General features: G+C 41.9%; 1 long non-coding RNA gene across 1 annotated transcript in view; it reads left to right on the forward strand.

The window, feature by feature from the left end:
- Window positions 1–19,006, forward strand: part of LOC115353077 — a 145,172-nt gene that overhangs the window by 1,473 nt on the left and 124,693 nt on the right. The window contains exon 2 of the long non-coding RNA XR_005930847.1: window positions 330–395. This is a non-coding gene — a long non-coding RNA (uncharacterized LOC115353077). The remainder of the gene's footprint in view (window positions 1–329; window positions 396–19,006) is intronic.

Consider the following 19,006-nt stretch of genomic DNA (forward strand, 5'->3'; position numbering starts at 1 on the left):
AAGTGGTAGAAGATCTGTGTAGTAGGTCACTTTCTTTCAAGCAAGTCTCATGGCTTTTGAAGACAAGGCTGGATATATTTCAAAGCATTAATTCAATATTAAATCTGTCTTCCTGAGGTTGTATTTGCTTTTAGATAACTGTATTGCCAGTAACTAATTTCTTTCTGATAGGACTAGATTTTATTGGGAGTGAGGTCATTCCTCCTGGCCATGGGTCTGAGAACAACTTGTAGCTGAAATTATGGAAGAATATTGTTTACGGCTCCGCATTTTTACAGATTTTCTCGGTCAAGTGTCCCTATTTTGTTTCAGTTTATTTTTTTTTTTAGGGGAAAGAAACCTTTAGTGCTGTTCTGGAGCCAGAGAAAAGTAAAAGGGAAGCCCCAAAGCCACTTGTAAGTATATGATTTTAAGTTGCCATTTGAAATTTTCAGGTGAGCTGATGTTTGAGGACTACCTCCTCTCATTCATGGCAAAAACAAGCCACCACAAAATTAAAGCTTCCTGAATCAAAACATGTGGATGCTGAGCGTGTGGCTCACAGTGCCAACTATAAAGCGCACAGAGTGATTAATTACTTTGTCACAAAATTATGTTCAGTCCTGGAAATACTGAGACACCTGAGTAGTTTAATGGACTATATGGGAAGTATATCCATTTGGGAGTTTGGTATATGTTCATAAGGTAGTTGATACTTCTTAACTCCAGTAGATAACGAAGCAGGCCCCTTACATCTGTAATTAATTTCCATCTGAGTGGTTGCTTTAGAGCTCTGGTTAACTTTTTATCTTCCTGCAGCCCAAAGCAATAGTACAGTTTTATTTTAAGAGTAGTTTACGTTTCATTTCCTAACATGTACTGGAATGTCCTGGGTAAATGTTAACGTAAATGATGCTCTCTTGAGTTCCCATATATTAAAATCATTAAACTTACTTAATAAACTGTTAGGCTATGTTTTAGGTTTGTTCTGCTTCCCATTCGTGTCTTTTGTTTATGGGATGAATGTAGTTCTTGTGTGCTTCTCTTTCAGCCCAGGTGATATTTGCTCCTCGAATTCATTACAGAAACCAAATTGTGTTTGGAACCAAAGAACAAGGATGGTTTCTCACATCTTGAAGTCAGTAGTTTGCTCAGCTGGTGAGCTGAGGAAATAGGTCATTTTAGCTGTCTTGGGCAAAAAAACAGTGATTAGTAATAATTTCCTTTCTAACATATTTTCTGTTACACTACATTTCTTACTCATATACCAAACACTGTCTGTTTGTTTAATGGAATAAAAAAGACACAGAGAGGACAGCAGGAAATAATTAGCGATAATCTCTCTGCTTTTGATAGAAAAATGATCTGGTCCGGGAGTATCTCGAATGGAGGCATCTCACTGGAGAAGTCCATACGAATCAAGTGTCGTGCTGTAATGCGTCACAGTATGAATGATGAAACATATCAGAAAACTCCCTTGTGCCCGGTAACGAAATGTGTCTGTAATTGCTGCTTAAGCAACACGGTCAAAGTCTGAAGGTGTCCCCGGTAGCAGGTTGTATCAGATCAGTGCACATTAGCTTTACTCATGCAGTCAGAAACCCAACATGCCGATCAGCACATGAGCTTTAACATGTGTTAGAGTCCCAGTCCTCTCCTGAACTTAAAGGAGGCCCCTCACCCCAACTACACGATGGGAATCTTGAGAGGACCCTGCTGTGGTATTGCCTTGCTTCAGAAAGATGCCTCTATTTCCTTGTTGGGGCTACTGCTAATTACCTACTAGAGAAAACAGGTCTTGGGTCTGTTTTTTTTTTAATCACTGTGCTTGGTCTTTCCATCCCCGGTTGGCTAGTTAGCTGTCACCCCTGCTTTTTGGAGCTACTGGCTCTCTTCCAAACCTTATCTTCTACCTAGAATTTTTTTTTTTTCTCTTGTAGTCTAGAGACTGGGAAGCACTCATTGTATAAGGAATTCAAACTAGTGGATAACAAAATTTGTGAGCCAGTCGTTCCGTAAGAGGACAGGTGGACTGGGTTTCCAAGCCTGCAGGTCGGCCAGTAATTCTGGTCTCTGAATGGCCTTGGGCTGGGAGAGAGCAAATGACAACTCTCTTTTCCTGTCTGTTATCTAACAAAGTGGAAGGACATCTCCACAGTCATGTTCTGCTTCTATCTTTATTCCTCCCCCTGCAACAGCTGCCTCTTCCAGACATAACTTTTAAGTTGGAACTGAGTCTGATGCGCATTTCCAGCTCTTTATACCACAATAATTAAAACAATAAGATTGTCGTTTGAAAATGTTGTTAAACTATGACTGAATGTTACTGCAGGAATGCTCAGAATGTGGGTCTTGGGCACTTAGTGGAAAAATACTCATGCCTATTTAGTATTGAGGAATAAAATACAGAAATAATCTACCCACTAATTTTTTTAGGGGACTGGCCAGACACAAAGCTCGGTTTTCAGGAATCTTCGTGACCCAGCTGAAGGTCCCCTTCTTCCCCTGGGCCCCCAGTTCTGCAGAAAGCCTGTTCCTAGGAAAAAATGTACATTCAGACTCTTCTTTTCATGCAGGGCAGAGAGCTGTACGCACAGTGTTTTCTCTTCCTAGGTGTAAACTAAGCCTATGTCACCGCAACCAGTGTGAGTTGTGCAGAAAGCCTTCATCTCAAAGGGTTGGTGGAACTCTCCTTGTCTTACTCCTTACGCATCAGCCTTAGGATCAAGGAGCACTATGTTCTTGGGATGTGTGCCTGGCCATGACTTCTAGGCTATTGCAGTTCATAACTGGAAAGACTACAGAAATGCTGCAGGAAAAGTCTGTATACTTATATAATGTTTTATTCTGTGAAGGGGTAGAGTTGAATTGAAAGATCAGAAAACAGCCAAAGGAATCGGGGTTGTCAGTCAGACACGTGTCCGACTAATCCAATTCCAATTTAGCTGCAGCTCTGTGTGAAGAATAAAAATGGTCTTTGCAATCAACCTATCTCCCCTTCCCTAAGGCCAGTCTGCTCCGGCCGCAGCTGGCTTGTCAAGTTAGATGATAAGGACGGTGCCCCTGCAGGAAGCCCATGTCTTTCTTTTTTGGCTGGCACAAGTGCACTGGCAGCTTCAGGCAAAACTGTCTCCCAGCTGATCGAGTAGGAGAAGCTTCCTATTCATGCTTAATAGACCAAGATAAAAAGAACGTTGGGTTTCAGTGGCACAGGGAGACCAGGGTCACTTGGAAGCGCCTGCCTCATTTTTCAGGTGAGAATCAAAGTGCTGTCTCTGGTCACCTGCAGCAGGGGACCGGTCCAGAACATTCCTTTGGTCACAGGGCGTCCGGCGGTGTTGGCTCTTCACCCCACGTCTTCACAACGGTGTCCGCTCCACCGCTCACTCAAGCTCACGGGCTGGGGAAATCCCAGCTGTATGCGTGATTTGTGATCCTGGACTTAATAGGCTTATTTGTCTTCTGGGACTGTGTTCCGTGTCCAAAACTGGATCTTCTTCTGAGGCGACCTGGAGCACGCGACTCTGCAGCAGCTCCGAAACGAGGGAGCTGGTGGGATCAGCTGGACTCAAGGTGCCGGCTGCCGGCGGGGTCTGTGGTGATGCCCAGCTGCGGGTCTACGCGCTGAGGCGACGCTGTGCCATTTCTTAGCCGATTAAGCCCAACAGCTCCTTCCTCGGCGTTGGAGTTGCATAAATGTGAATATTGCATTGCGGGAGGCTACCTGGATGGGGCTCTGCCCGAGTTGAGGATTTCTCTCTTTCAAGTGCTCGTAGTGTGGCACCTGCGATCCCGAGGGACTTGCGTGCGTATGAACCTTGTATGCGACAGAGCGGGTTGCGTTGTCCTCACATCAGGCCTGAGGCACCGGCATTGTTTCATGATCAGAGGGAGAAAAGCTTTCCCATCATCAAAGCAAACATATACAAATGTTGCGTTTCCTTAGCATGGGAGGAATTAAGTCTTTAAACGGGGCGGGGGGGTGGTGGTGTTGTGTGTAGAGTTTTATCGCCCTAATTTCTAAATTCAGTTTATTTAATGATTATAACATATGCATTCAAACATCTTGGGAGAAATGCAAGTAATAATTTAAAATATTTTCCAGAACTTATTTCTAGTTAATAAATTAATATGTATTTCTACGCTTAATAAGCTTTGATTTGCCTGGAATTCAGAATCCATTTTTTTATGTACATTTGGCATCTTTGCTCCGAGCATTAGGACATACTAGGACTCTCTACAGCCTGTTTGCTTCTTGCTAAAACATCTACATGTAATATCACTTGCTGTGCTATATATGAAATGTAAGAAGCACACAACCTTACCAGTAATGTAAAGTTGCAAACGTCAATCTTTATGGCTTTGTGTATCATTAAAACAGTAATCAATATTGGACTTCAGCTGTCTGCGGAGATTATCAGTGTAGTTGGAACACCATTTAACTAAAACTTGTAGGAGGTGGTGGTGAATTTGTGTTCCAAACTCTCATATTCTATGTCCTTTTATAATGTTGAGCTCAGTAATTAGATTAATTGTTGGGAGTACATTGAAATGTTTCAGAAATATGCATTTATAAGCTTGCGATACTTCAACCTCTCCAGTTTTCCTTAGAAGAGGGTCAGTCTATCCTAAATATGTGTCTTGCCAAATAAGGCTTCTGTGTTATTGCAGCCATCATAACAATAGCCTCTGTACAACACCTATAGTAAAGTAATGAGTAATCTAACATATTTATGAAAGGATAGTAATATGCAAATGCATAAGCATTATTTATTAGGGCTTGTGTGAACTGAAAATGCTATAGTATACCCATGCCTAAAGCCAGGATTCCCAGACTGCCCTAGAACTTAAAAGTAGTAAGTCTTATCTTTAAAAGGTACAGTACTGCTCTTTGACGTCTTAAGACACTGCTACTGTCTGGCCATCTAACTATAATAGTTGATAAAATTTCTTATTTTGTTCCTAACTTCCTTTTACCCACTGGGAGCTTTGAAGAAATATTTGCTTTTTGGAAAGAGCATTCTGTACTTTTATGATTAGGATGTTATTCAAGAGGATACAAGGAAATGTTAAGCTGCCAGGGCAGCCTATTTATGAAACTACACAAAACACTTTTCCACACTTTCATTGCCCTTGCTGCCTGCCAGACCCAAAGTGCTTTAGAAATCTGAGTTGTCCTCATGATATATGCTGCAATACCAGAAGTACCAAGGGCAAGACATGCCCCTATTTTACAGATGGGCAAACTAGAGGGAAACGAGTGGCTTGTGTGGGTTAGGCAGCGACACATGTATCCCAGACCTGTAACTGACCCTTTTCCATCTTCTGATTTATTCAAGTTTTTCTGCTGAACCTAAATGAAGAAAAAAAGGAAAAGAATTTGTTCACAGACAGGGAGTCTAATCTGTCCAGTTATTTTGTAAATATTTAGAGAACAAGCAGAACTTTAAAGCCAAGTGTAGTCTGTGATTTGTGTGTGGATAATGTCCTTATCCAAGGTCTCAGACATCTATTGTTCTTTTATAGATAAAGTTGTATCATTGTCTTCTCTTACAAAGAACTAAAAGAAGAAAAAAAAGAACCACCTTCATCTGAAAGTTGAAAATACTTCCTCCAAGGCCTGAATATTTTGGATTCTTAAAAAAAAAAAAGCAGCCTCTGTAACTGATAGAAGAATGTAAGCTGCTCTCACAACCTAATTAGTATCTTACATGACTTTTCAAAATGCTTACCCCTGAATAATGGATTGGCCCTTCATCATCTCTCTCTGTCCCTGCAAGATCTTCATCTCTTGCAATAAGGGAAGGATAGATACTGGATAACTGAAGGAAGTCTGTTCAATTTTCATTCCCTGGCTAGAGAGACAAAGTCAATATTGGCCTATCGAAACGAAGGCAGTTAGTGGACTGATGAAAAATAAATGCTAAAAATCTAAAAGCAGTTCAACTCCAGCAGTACAAAAATTTCTCTTTTTATACCATTTATAACTACCCAGAAAGGCAGGATGGTCAGGTCCTCTGAAAAAGGAAGTAGTGATGGAAAGATGAAAAAGAATTCAATTTGCATGACCCTTTAATATTGTAATTGCCTAGTAGCCAATAAATTTCAGCAGAAGATCTCTCAGTGATAAATTTTGTTATTTATATGCATTCCTACATATAAAGATGAGCTTGAGATTTAAAAAAATCTCAGGTACTTTCTTGCACTTACATTCAAATCTGGTATGAGACCACCTGTAAACCTGTTAAAGGAGTGTAAAAATCTTTTATTTCACGAAGGATGCTGAATGACATAACTATTGGCATTTTTCCTTCTCCCCAAATTTTTGCTGTCATTTTTTTCTCTAGTTTCAAAACGGTATTATGAAGGGACAGAAGAGACTAGGCACAGTACTGGCTGTCATTTGCATGTGGACACGAAATATCTTAGGTGGGATTCTCTCAAAATCCTCCCACTTTTGCTTCTGGAGATTTCATTAACAGGATTCACATTCTTCTTAGGACATGGAAAACTAAATGTTTTGAGTTAGGTTATGAAACTTTTCAATTGTTTGCTTATTTTTCGGGTGCAGTGCAATCAGTTTGCTAACCCCCTCATACTCCAGATTTATACTTACTGTCTAAACCAGGTGTATTTGTATCTGGATATAGTCAAAGAATTGTTTCTTGCATGTGAGTGGAATGATACTTTTATTAGCTGAACGACATTGTGCTAAGATAAGCCTAAAAAAAGAGCATTGTGGCATAGTCTTCTCTGCCTATGGGAATTCAGTTTAACATGTTATTATCTTAAATTGCAAGACAGAGCTGTCATATCCAATGGAATAAAACAGAACTGATCTACTCAGTTACTACTGAAAGTAAAAATTGTGTGCTGAAAGGACTCCTTACTAAAACTGTACAACAAGCGTGTTGTCTCAGTTGGTGATGAACCACAAGGAATTCGGTGTAGACAAGCTCCAGACCCACCAATGTATTCAGCAGTTGATCGCCACATTTTCCTTTCCATTCTAGAAAAAGAACCTTCCAGCAATAAGTAAATACTCTGAGAAGAACTGCATTAGACCTGGGGCAGTCTTGAACGAAGACTGATTTGATGAATAAAATCCCTTAGCAGTAATCAATCTCCCTCACGTCCAAAACACATCACAGTCGCTGTTTAAAGTACCACAATACGGCATAAACTCTGTGAATCAGAGCTCCTCCAACCAGAATTAATAAGTTTGAGCTGCCAAGGCCTGGTCTAGAGGAGGGTGGTTCAAGTTGCCCTAGCTCCGCGGGTATGAGGGAGGAAGAAAGAGGAGGAGACCTGTTGTGCCAATTTGGCCATGCCCTGTTCCTTCTGACATCTTGACATCTTTTAGCAGACTGGAGAGGACTTTCAGCTGTGAAAGCGAAGCACCGATTTTTCTCCATCTTCCATCCAGCAGCCACGCTATGGATTGGCGGGAAAAGCGGGCGAAAGGAGGTAATAGAGAAACGACATGTGTCAAGGTGGGCTTGGTGTGTTTGGGAAGCCCTTGTTGTTTTGGAAAGGGGCTGGGGCTGGCCCTCTCTTGCAGCTCGGCAGCTGGATCAAGCTGGCCGGATCCATCCCACCCTGCGACACCAGAGAGCCGCACGGAGAGCAAGCGCCCTGCTCTGGGTGCCGGGGAATGGGGATCTGCGGGGGGAGAGCATGAAGGAGTCAAAGCCAGCCTCGGACTTCGAGGAGGGCTCGTTGGGTCGGTGGCAGTGACAGCAGAGGGCTAACCTCGGCTTCTGCCTGTGCGGGTATGTCGTGGTTTAACCCCAGCCAGCAACTGAGCACCACGCAGCCGCTCACTCACTCCCCCCCCACCCAGTGGGATGGGGGAGAAAATCGGGAAAAAGAAGCAAAACCCACGGGTTGAGATAAGAACAGTTTAATAGAACAGAAAAGAAGAAACTAATAATGATAATGATAACACTAATAAAATGACAACAGCAATAATGAAAGGATTGGAATGTACAAATGATGCGCGGTGCAATTGCTCACCACCCGCCAACCGGCACAACGCTAGTCCCCCAGCGGCGATTCCCCGCCCCCACTCCCCAGTTCCTATACTGGATGGGACGTCATATGGTATGGAATACCCCGTGGGCCAGTTTGGGTCAGCTGTCCTGGCTGTGTCCTGTGCCAACTTCTTGTGCCCCTCCAGCCTTCTCACTGGCTGGGCATGAGAAGCTGAAAAATCCTTGACTTTAGTCTAAACACTACTTGGCAACAACTGAAAACATCAGTGTTATCAACATTCTTCACATGCTGAACTCAAAACACAGCACCGTACCAGCTACTAGGGAGACAGTTAACTCTATCCCAGCTGAAACTAGGACAGGGTAGAGCTCGGCGGAGAAAGCAGCCCGAGCTGCGCTTCGTCATTTGTGCTTTAAGGAGTTGTTGGTCTAACGGACGGTGAATTTACGGCATGACACCAGGGTGAATCTTTGATTTTCCCCAGAGGCTCTGTCCTTTACTGGATGTAATGCCGTTGCCCCTCAGGGTCTGGGGGCTGAACCTGAGTAGCTGGTGAGGCTTAAGGCCTGAAACCTGGCAGGGCACGGGAGCAGCAGCATCTCACAGGGATGCAGGAGAAGACAGTCGTTTGTGGGCATCTGTCCAAGAGCATGTGAAAGCGTCCGCAGTGGGTCGGGCTTGCTTTGGTGGTGGGTAATGGCTTGGGAATTTGCTGTTTAAGGTCAGCCCTGCTGAGAAGAATAGATGTAAATTTGCTGAAGGAAGGTGTGGTGCTTGCTGTAGTCTGCAGTTTAAAATAGTAGAGTTTTGTTGGTCGTGGGAAGGTTTTTTTCCTTGTTTGTTAAAGGACGGGAAAAGACCCCATGTAAAAGGCTACCTGTTTTGAAATACAGATTCTGTGAGGATGATGGCTGCCCTCAATCTGTTGGTGAGAGAGCTGTAAGGCACTGCAGCGGTTGCTGTAACAAACAGCCAGCAGTGAATGCAGTTAGCAAGGACGGCTGTTGATCGGGACAGGTAGCAGACATCCCCGCCACCGCGGTTTAGTGCCTGAATTGTTCGGAGGCCTCTCTTCCCAGATGGATTAGACAGTGCAATCCTCAAAACCAAATATCCCTCAAAGGCAACAGATTTACCTCCCCTTCACCTGAGATCTGCTGAGTCCTCTCTCCCTCAGCATGGTCCCACCAGAAGTGGGAATACCTTTCTAGCTACTCACCGTGGACGGTGTCAGACTAGGTCAGGACTTTTGCCAATGTACTCTGAAGGATGTCAGTCTCATCTGCTGTTATTTTTTCAGGTTTTTCCAAGTTTGTGTTTTCCCAGTAAAGTCTGGCTTTCTTGCAAACAGGAAGCTATTTGTCATTTTTTAATGCCCAGACAATAAAATTTGGTTTATCAGATGCTCTTACGATCCCCAAATGCCTAACTGCTGATCCTTGGAGAACTCAGAAGATTTTCCGAGACTTTTTCTTCCCTGGCAAAAATTAGTTGAAGGCGGTCAGATAGCTTAAAGAGTGTCAGGCAAGGACAAATGGATGGACTGGCAAACAGCAGAGTGGCAGACTGCCTCATGTGCTAAGGAAACACTTGTTCATGCTAAGTATGACCTGGAACAACTGTGCCTTGAGCCTGAAAGTTTTATTGGTCAATAAAATGGAAAAAAAAAAAGTGTCCATTTTTTTTCATTTTTATCAGATATTTTATGTCTACTTATTAACTTATGCAAAAGCCATTGGAAAATTTAAGTTAGGTTTTTATAAAGGTGTAATGGATCCCTATGACCTATTAGTGCAGATAAAAGGCATGTAGGAAAAAAACCCATGAACATTGTTTTGCTGACAAGAAGCCCTGGGAATACAAAGTTAGTGCTATTTGCCTAAAGATTAATCTCCCGGTTAAGTTTAAGCATTCTTTGATTCACAGCATGCCAACTGCCCAAACAATTTCTTTTAACTCAGGGCTTTGGTAGCGGAAGATGTTACAAATACCGTGAGATAATTTGCCAGCCCCAGGTTCCTGCCGTGTGATCTTCCAGTTCTGGGTTGAGCTCCTGTGGGTTCAAACATCCTTTGGGCAAAGTGACGAGGTTCTGTCACGTGCACTGAGCTGAAACTGCATGAATAAAGCACAGTCTTTAATGTTGTGGAGTGCTGTGTTTATCTATTTTGACAAATTTAGTTGAATCTTAATTATTTATATAGCTCCAGAATGTAAAGTGATTTGGTTTTGCAAAAATAATTGCTTTTGTACCATGAGAGCGAACACATCATTGTGCTGCTAGGAAGTCTCTGTGACAAATTAAGACCTGTCACCAACAAGCCAGCAATTGCTGCTTGTTTCCGCTGGGGGGTATCTTAGTTTTTCTAAGTTTTAGCATAGAAAAATCACTCTTTTTATCTTATTTTCTGATGCATTTTTATAATGCATGCGACATTTTAATTACTCACTTAATAGTTACCGTGCTACAGTAACTTCTGTGTGTGTGAATTAGCATGCGTGGAGGAAAGCAATGCGGTGGTGGGAGATTCCTCTGTCACCGCGTGTTAGTGTCCCACTGCTGGTGAGACAAGCTGGGCAGAGCGAGTGTTTCTTCTGGTGCTGTTTGCATAGATTTTCTAGGCTTTGAGCATTTCTCCTGGGCATGAAAATAAGGACTGAACTGGGCAAGGGGTGTTCTGCACTATGAAACAGCAGCAGTTTCTTGCTATGTTTGGTAACTCAAGTGCGACAGAAGAATCCCTCTGGTAGCTTTGTGCTGAGCTTTTAGATTGATGAGAAGCAGTTATGTGCAATGTTAAATTTGGGGCTGATCGCTTGCTCACAGTGGTCAGATGTCCAGAATCTGCTTTCGCATTCTGGCTGATGATACTGTTCGGTGCAGACTAGTTTAGCTTTTATGAGGAAAATCCGTAATTATGAAACTTTGGTATTTGTGTATATATAGGTAATTCTCAGACAGACTTGCTGCTTGATTGCAGAATTTGCCTTTTGAGGACAGATCAAATATTAAACTTTTAAAGTGATTGATCCCGAACTGTTTATGTACAGAACACATTATTACTGGGGTCATTGGAGATACAGGTGTACAAATGCTCTGAAGAGAGAGTTAAGATGTATTTTCTGAGGTTTTGCTTCTTACAGCCCCCCTTACCACCCTAACTAAATAATTCTTCATAAATGGATATTTATTTTGTCATTCTATCAGGTAGTATTTTTGTAAAAAACTAACAAGTATTTAAGATTTCCTTTTCAAGAGCAAATCAATGGAAGCTGATAACCAGTCCTCCACCAACTGACTGTAAATTCTTGGTTTTGTTTTGAGTACAGAAGTTTTTACTAACATGTACCAAACCACTCCAGCTGATGAGATTCCCACTTCTTCCAGATGTGGATGCAGAACTGGTTCGGTCATTCAGGGATGCCAGATTTCATGGAACAGTCTTTATTAATGCTCCATGTGAAACTTGACTAAGCTTTTTTGTATATTTTTCTACAGGTCTGACAGTTCCTAGTCCTGTCACAATTCATTGGACAAATCTTGATATTTCTTCCTAACATTTCATTATCCCTCATGCTCATCTAGACATCCCTGGAATGCAGGAGGAAACAAACAAAACCCAGAGTATTTGATTTTTATTAATACATGTTTATTGAATAGAATGTCTTCTGGTACTTCTGGTATTTAAGCAATAGCACAGATTAACTGTGGTTTCTGTTCAGTTGTGAAATGACAAAATACAGATGAAGATATTTACATGTTTTCCCCTGAGGGATGCTTTTGCTTTATTAAGTTAAGGTTTGATTCTGCTGGGATCAGCAGTTACCTTGATTGTGCCAGTATTTTTACAGCATAACCAGGTACGAACTATTTTAAAATGAACTTCTCTTTTAATTATTAAGTTTGTATCACATCTAGGACAAACTTCTTTTGTTGAAGGATAAATACGTTTGTAATTCAGTTTGCTAATGTAGCATATGGGAAATTCTGTGATAGCTGCTCTCCCACTTCACTTGGTAGTAATCTTCCAATTTTGGTTGCAAGCCCGGCTGTGACTGGAGGCTAGACCTCTTGTGGCTGTCTGGACCGAAGATGGTAATCTTTCCAGGATATGGGTGAACACAAGAGGTGTGGTTCTTCTAGTCCATGAAATTGTTCATTCAACCAAGAAAACACCATGGGCAGTTAAAACTGCCATGAGGACATTTGACCTGGAGTTGTCCTTCAAGTGCTGAAGCTGTTCCTAATTTTTCTTCCATCTAGTTGTTGCTGGCAAAGTGTCAGAAAGCACTGCATTTTTCGGCCACCTTTGCAGTAAAACCGGCAATGCTCTTTGTTTAAAGGTTGTGGAGTCCTGTGGGTAGGACGCAGAGGTGCTCCCCCCGAGGCGGGGTCCTCTCTAGTTTCTGAGGGTGGAGGTCCTTCTTCACGGTCATAAAAGTGGCCCCTAAAACTGCCGAGTTAGCGGAAACTTGGTCCGAGTGAGGTCTGTAACCATTTTGTACTGTACAAAGAGGGTCTGTCAGTTCGGTTACCCGCTGTTTCTCACGGCAAGCCTGTCATGCTTCCAGAGCAAACAGGTATGGGATTTGGGGAACAATATGCAATACCCGCCTCGGGTTTAATGCGGGTACGTGCAATGCAACCTCAGATACATGGCAAAGGGACTGAAGCAGCTAGATTTGGGTGGTAAGTGGATGAGTGCAGCCACATACTTTGCTGCCGGTTTTATTTCAGCCCGAGGTCCATCCTGCACACAGGGAGCTTCAGCCGGTCAGACATAATGTTCCTCTGCTGGCTGCAGTTTCTGCAGCAGCATTTTAGGTTTCTTATTTGACCTGTGAAGATACTAAACTGCCTGAGAACTTCTTCAGGGGGGCCACCCCTGTGGGAGTGGGGGGCCAGGCAGCCCCCCTTCAGCCACCCACCGTGCATACGGGTACCTAGTTGTAGTTTGGCAGATCCCTTGTAACAGCGTGGCATCTGCCGAGAGTCACGTATTTATTTCATGTCTCAGAATAAGTGAAAATATTAATTTTTTTCTGGGTGCAGTGTGAAATGTAATGTGTTCATTAGTGATGGTCAGCCTGTGGCTCCGCTGGCCCAACCCTCCAGGAGGGGCCCCGGCACAGGACTCTCCCCTTGACACTGCTTTATCAAAGGTAAATAATCTGAGATTCGCCAGTTAGTTACTGGACATGCTTTGTGAATATCAATTAATTGAATAGAGATTTAAATGTGGTGCTCATTTTTATTCTTTTGCAGATCACTGTTAATCCATCCTGTTTACACTTCCACACTCTAAGCAGAAACAGCTCTTATTAATCAATATACCAATTTGCTGTTTTACCTCAGAAGGAAGCAAGGATTTGCTGCCTGGATGCTTTATGCATAGGGATACCACCTCTGGGATCCCATGAGCCTCCGTTGGAAGGCGTCTGGGAGCTAGAGAAGCCTTGCAGTTAAACAGATTAACAGTGATTTCTTTTCTTCAGTCTGGCAGCAGGTGTCTGTAACTGACTCTGTGCTTTGCAAAATGATACTTCATTGAATAAATGCACCGTCAAAGTTAATTAGTTACATTTTATTTTGCAATTCACCTCCATGATGACATCCTGCCAGTAGTGGAAAGTGCTCAAAAAAAAGATTGTTTGTGCTCTAGCTGGTGGATTTTATGAACACATGAGAATGAACTTTTGGAAAAGGAATATGAAGGCTTTATGTTTGATTTTGCTTTATCAGTTGGTGCTGACAATATAAATGGTATTTAAAGTTTTTGGAGATTTTGACCAAGCTGGCAAGTTTCAGAACTCTATCAGCAGTCTTCACTTAATAATGTCTCCTGCTCTTGTAGTGAAACCATGAACGCATGGAAACCTCTGAACTGTGATTGAACTGTGATTATCACAAGAGTGACCATTGTTTCACGTGTCACTTGTGATGGTACAGAGGAAAACTGTTCTTCAGAACAATCATTGAAGCGTGTCACAGTGCTTATCTCTAATTCTATGAAATGATATATAAAATTTGGGCTGAAGCAACATCAGTGAATGAAGTTAAGGCACTCATCCGTCTGCCAGGTATAATTTCTAACAAAAGCAACGTGCTGACCATGTATTTCACGACTGCCAAACTGCTTGGCAAGGGGCTCAAGACAAATACCTGCATATTCACAATGCTTTGGGCCATCTTTCTAGAGACCTCATTGGCTCAAGGAATGCGATAGATAGATAATGTCTGTAGGAAATTTCTCACTGATGAAGCAGGGTGATTTTTCACTTTCTGCCCCAGGTACTGACTAAAGACAGCATTCATTGAAATACTCGGCGACTATGCAAGAGATGGCAAGTGGTAGTAATTATGAAAACAATTGTAGCATTATGAGGATTACACTGTATGTTATTTATCTCTCAACAAAATAAAAAAAAAACCCATGTAGAAATGCCATCTTTATAGATGGAGGATGTAGTACAAATCTACCTGGACAGGATAATTGGTTCATTTTCTTTAGAAGTCTGAAAAATAGCTTATACTAATAACCATCATCAGCTGAATTGTGGAAGGATTGTGTGGTGCTTTTATCTGCAGCTAAAATCAGATGTGCTGTTTTACAGTTGTGAAATCCAGATTTTATGTATGCTGCCAACAAAGGCTCTTTGATACTGCAAGCCCAAGAGATTATTCCTTGACAAAATAGCATCACGTTGATGCAGGTAATGTCAAATGATAACAGATTTTTAGGGTGTCTTGTATGTTTTAGCTCCTTTCCTTTTATTCCAGTAGCAGGAAACACCTAGGCAGCTAAATGCCTTGCTAACATAATAGGAGTATTCATTGAAAGTTGGGTCCTTAGCCCTCTCAGGATCCTTCAGATATTCTGGTCAGAAAACTTCAGCATTATTGAGGTGCTTTTTGAAACAGCACTGGTCCAGGAGGCATCTGTGCCAAAATATCTCATGTATCACTGGCACTCACATGTAAAAGCAATTGAGAAGAGAATCTAGCCAGGACCTGGCTGTAGGGTCAACGTGGTAGATCAGCTTCCATCCTCCAAACTGAGAGGCCTGTGTTCAGATGACAATTGTTCTAGCCTTCTCCTCAGACAGTGGAAAGGGATAGGCAGTTCCAAGATATGGCTGAGAGGGGCTGAATCACCTTTTTGATGTTCATGCTGCACCCTGATGATTATCTAGAGATAAGGGAGTCTAGCCATGTTATCATCAAGGATGCAGTCACACCTTTCTGTTTGTAGTGGGGCATTACACCTACATTCAAAATCTGGACTTTATTTCTATTCTTAATCAGCAAGTTCTTACTCTACCATGGGAGGAAAATTGGTTTGGGAGAGGGTGAGGAAGGCGCTGCATACCGGCCAGTTCCATGAGGGAAATAAACTGGGCTCTATGGTGAATCTCAGCAGCTTGTCGCTGCTTCTGGGAAGCATCCTCAGTCAAGTGAACAGCTTCCCACCGCTTTGTTTTTTAATGGGGTGGCCACATCCTCCCCATTTACCCCCCACCGCCTTCGTCCCTTGCAAAACTGCTGTGACAGCGTAACCCACAATTACCAGGAGCAAAGACCCATCATTACATTTCCATCAGACTGTGCAAATACTAATTTTAAAACACAGGAAGTCCTCGCGTTGTTGCCTAACCACATTCTTCAGGAAGGAAACAGGCAGACAGGGGTTAAAATCTAGGTGACTGATGCTACCGTCTTGACAAGCTTGGTTTCTGTACCAGTAAATTTCAAAATGCAATATGACTGTGTCCTCCTTCCTCTCCCGAGACAGTGAGGTAACTGTCATGAAGATCAACATTTAGTAAGAAATAATGGGGCTCTTCCAAACCAAGCTGCAAATTTTGTTTTGTAGTTTCAGTGTTTTAAAAAAATGCATTTATAGATCCTAGCAGGTCAATTTCTTTGGTTATGATTGCTATCTACACATGCCGTTAATGTTCAACTGAAATACTGAGTCAGCAGCTTGCAGTTAAAGTGAATGCTTTCTCAGTGAAGTTGAGCATTTATTTCTCCACTAATCTTATTTTTTTTTTTACAAAAATCTTCCTTTACAGATCTGTCACTCATCAACATATGGCTATAATTAGCTGCTTATTTAGTCAGAATTGATGGGTAGCTTCAACCAAGCTTCAAGAAGCTTCAACCTTGTAACTAGGGACAGAATCTGGATTGATATGTGGCTATTACAAGATGCATATAATTGTAGAAATCTTATGGCGGATTAAGCATGCGAGCACTAAACATGTGTGCTTCACTTTCCGTCCCACAGTGGCTAGAAACAAGAATTCCCAAAGCCACTGACCTGCAAGTACTGGAGTATTTAAGCTGAAAAAGCAAAGCATGTATTTTAAATTGATTATTTTCTAACAGAGGAAGTGATTTTTTTCTTGTTGGTATATTCAGTAGGTTTTTTTTTTTTAATTAAAAATAGTTAGGAATGCTATCCATCCTATCAAGTCTGTGAGATACTCAGCTACTTCGTGCCTGTGGATGCATGCTCCATACCTAAGAGCTCTATAACTTGCAATAGTAATGAAAGGATGATTGTATAAAGTGACTAAGCAGGGGACCAGGTAGAATGGAGTAGTCTTTCCTGAGCTTGGCATCTGAGAAGGTGTTTTTTTCCCCTTTTTAATTATAATCATGGGTCTAAACGTACTATTGGCCTAAGCATATATGTTCTCTGAAAATCAGTGAAAGAGATTTTTTTGTGTTTTTTCAGTGATGAATTTTCTCCAAGACTAAAAGCCAGCAAGGAAAGCAATCCAGACCAGAACAATAGAGTGGCTGGAGCAGTTGGTAGAGCTCTGTGATCACTAGGTAGAATATTGTTTTCCTTTGGGGTGTAGGCGTGGAAGAAGGGTAAACTACTTTGTTTTTCTGTTGTGATAAATTTTCGGGAAGACCTAGGCTCCTGGAACTTCTTTTTTCACAGTCACTTTTTGGGATTTACGGTAAATTTAGCAATCAGGAAGTGGAGTCATCCTTCCTGACTTATGATGAAGTGCAAATATCAGCTCTTTATTCTCCTGAAGGTCATATGACTTGAGAAGTGCTATGAATGTTGGCTTCTCACACCAAAAAGAATAAACAGAGTGTTTTCAACTGAAAGGCCACTAGGTTCACAAGACACTTAAGCTCAATACAGAGTAAAAACTGTTGCAGTCCTGTCTCTTTGCACAACTGTACACTTCACATGGTCTCTTAATACTTTGAACGCAAATAGATTTTATCAGCTGTGAGTAGCATGACGATATTTGTTTTTCTCTTATTAGTATAGGCATTATAATGATTTAGTGCTTTTAGTTATCTTCTGGTTAAGTTTTTAGGTTCAAACAAACTTGCTAACTTGAAGAAAATAGATGAAGGCTAATACAAAGATTTGGTATCCACGCAGGGTATGAGAGCGCCATAGTCAGCACTGGTATACCAGTATGGAGTGGCCATCAAGAAGTCTTCATATATGACAGTACTTCAGTAGTTCCCAATGTGTGGAATAAGAAATAAGGGCAGTATATCTGGTAAGATCTGCTAGATAAATGTTGAGTTCTTAATGTTTACTAGCGTACAATCTACTTAAGCTCAAAACCTGTGACTTCTTTGACAACCAGACCTCTTCTAGAAGGATCAAATATACAGCTCTCTTTAGTAGAGGCAGCAAAGTTCAGTCGTGACTTGATCGCTGTGTAAATGTCTGGCATTTCCTTCTATTCAAGGAAAATTGTATGGTACACATTTACTCTCAAGACAATCCATCAAGAGGCCTGCGTAAGCCAAGGAGTGTATGGTCATGTCAAACATTTCACCCATAATTCATATTTTTTCATCCTGAAGCTTGCTTAAGAGTGGCACAAAGTGGAAATGTGTGGGTGTGTAGGGGAGGGGAAGGCTTTCCTAGCTGAGACCCACACGTCTGGAATTCTCTCTCCATAGTCATCAACTGGCCGAGTCAATATCCTGTGTGGGATCCTTCACAGAAAAACTCAAGATCTCTTCCTTTTCTCTTTGTCATGGTTTCCTTATAATTGTTGTTTTGTGTGGTTTTGATGTAAGGGGAAAAAGGGGACAGTGTTTTGTGTTCAAAGTGTCTTTCAGGTGCTGCTCCGATATCCCCTAACATAATTATTTTTACATTATGCAGTTCGATTAGTTGTTGATGCGATTCTAGCCAGTAGTTACTGAGGAAAGAGGAGTCTTCAAAGAAAGGTTGCTGTTAACTATTTGAAGGAAACTACAACAGTCTGAACCTTCACTAAGTAAGTTTTGAATGGCCATCTCAGTAATCTCTCTTGCATTCTGGTCCCCTGAGGACATCTGGAGAGTGTCAGCCAGCCACATGATATCCTCCACTTCTGCTGACGTAAACCTGAAGTACAGTTGCTGAAGTCACTGCATGTTTGTGCAGTCTGTGCTGTTTAGAGTTTAGTTCTAAACCCTGTCTTCCATGTATATTTGCTTTGAAGAGGAATACAGTGAGAAGAAAGCCTTACTCTTCTAATGTTTTCCAGTCTGTTGTGTGAATGATATTAAGACTTGGGTTCAACTACTGACCTGGGGTTGGCTAGGTTGTTTTTCCTCTTGTGATTAAGTGGCAAGGTGAGTTTGTATTGCCAGAAGCATAGCTGCAACACAGGGAATGGACTGAGACAGACTAAGAGTTTTGTTTTGCAGACAGGCGAGACTTATTTTTGGTGGCTTTGGCTTGGTCATGTTTCAGAAACCTCATTCCATAAGGGTTTTTCCTGCCTTCAAAACCTCAGTTGTTTTAACAATAACAATAACAAATTCTAAATGTCTCCATCTGTAAGAGAACTAACTTGATCAAATTGAAAGGCTCATGTTACCCAAGATGTAGGGAACAGCGCGCTTGAGTGCTCTGCAAACATCGTCCAGAAATGCTGCTCTTAAGCCCCGTGGAGATTTCTGGACAGCAGAGTACCTGCAGGTACAGAATTTCACGAAACAGCTGTCTTTACAAGTAATGTAGAAGTAGGATTGATCCTAGGCTGG

Source organism: Aquila chrysaetos, chromosome 18 (genome assembly GCF_900496995.4).
Source record: "Aquila chrysaetos chrysaetos chromosome 18, bAquChr1.4, whole genome shotgun sequence".
Lineage (NCBI taxonomy): Eukaryota > Metazoa > Chordata > Aves > Accipitriformes > Accipitridae > Aquila > Aquila chrysaetos.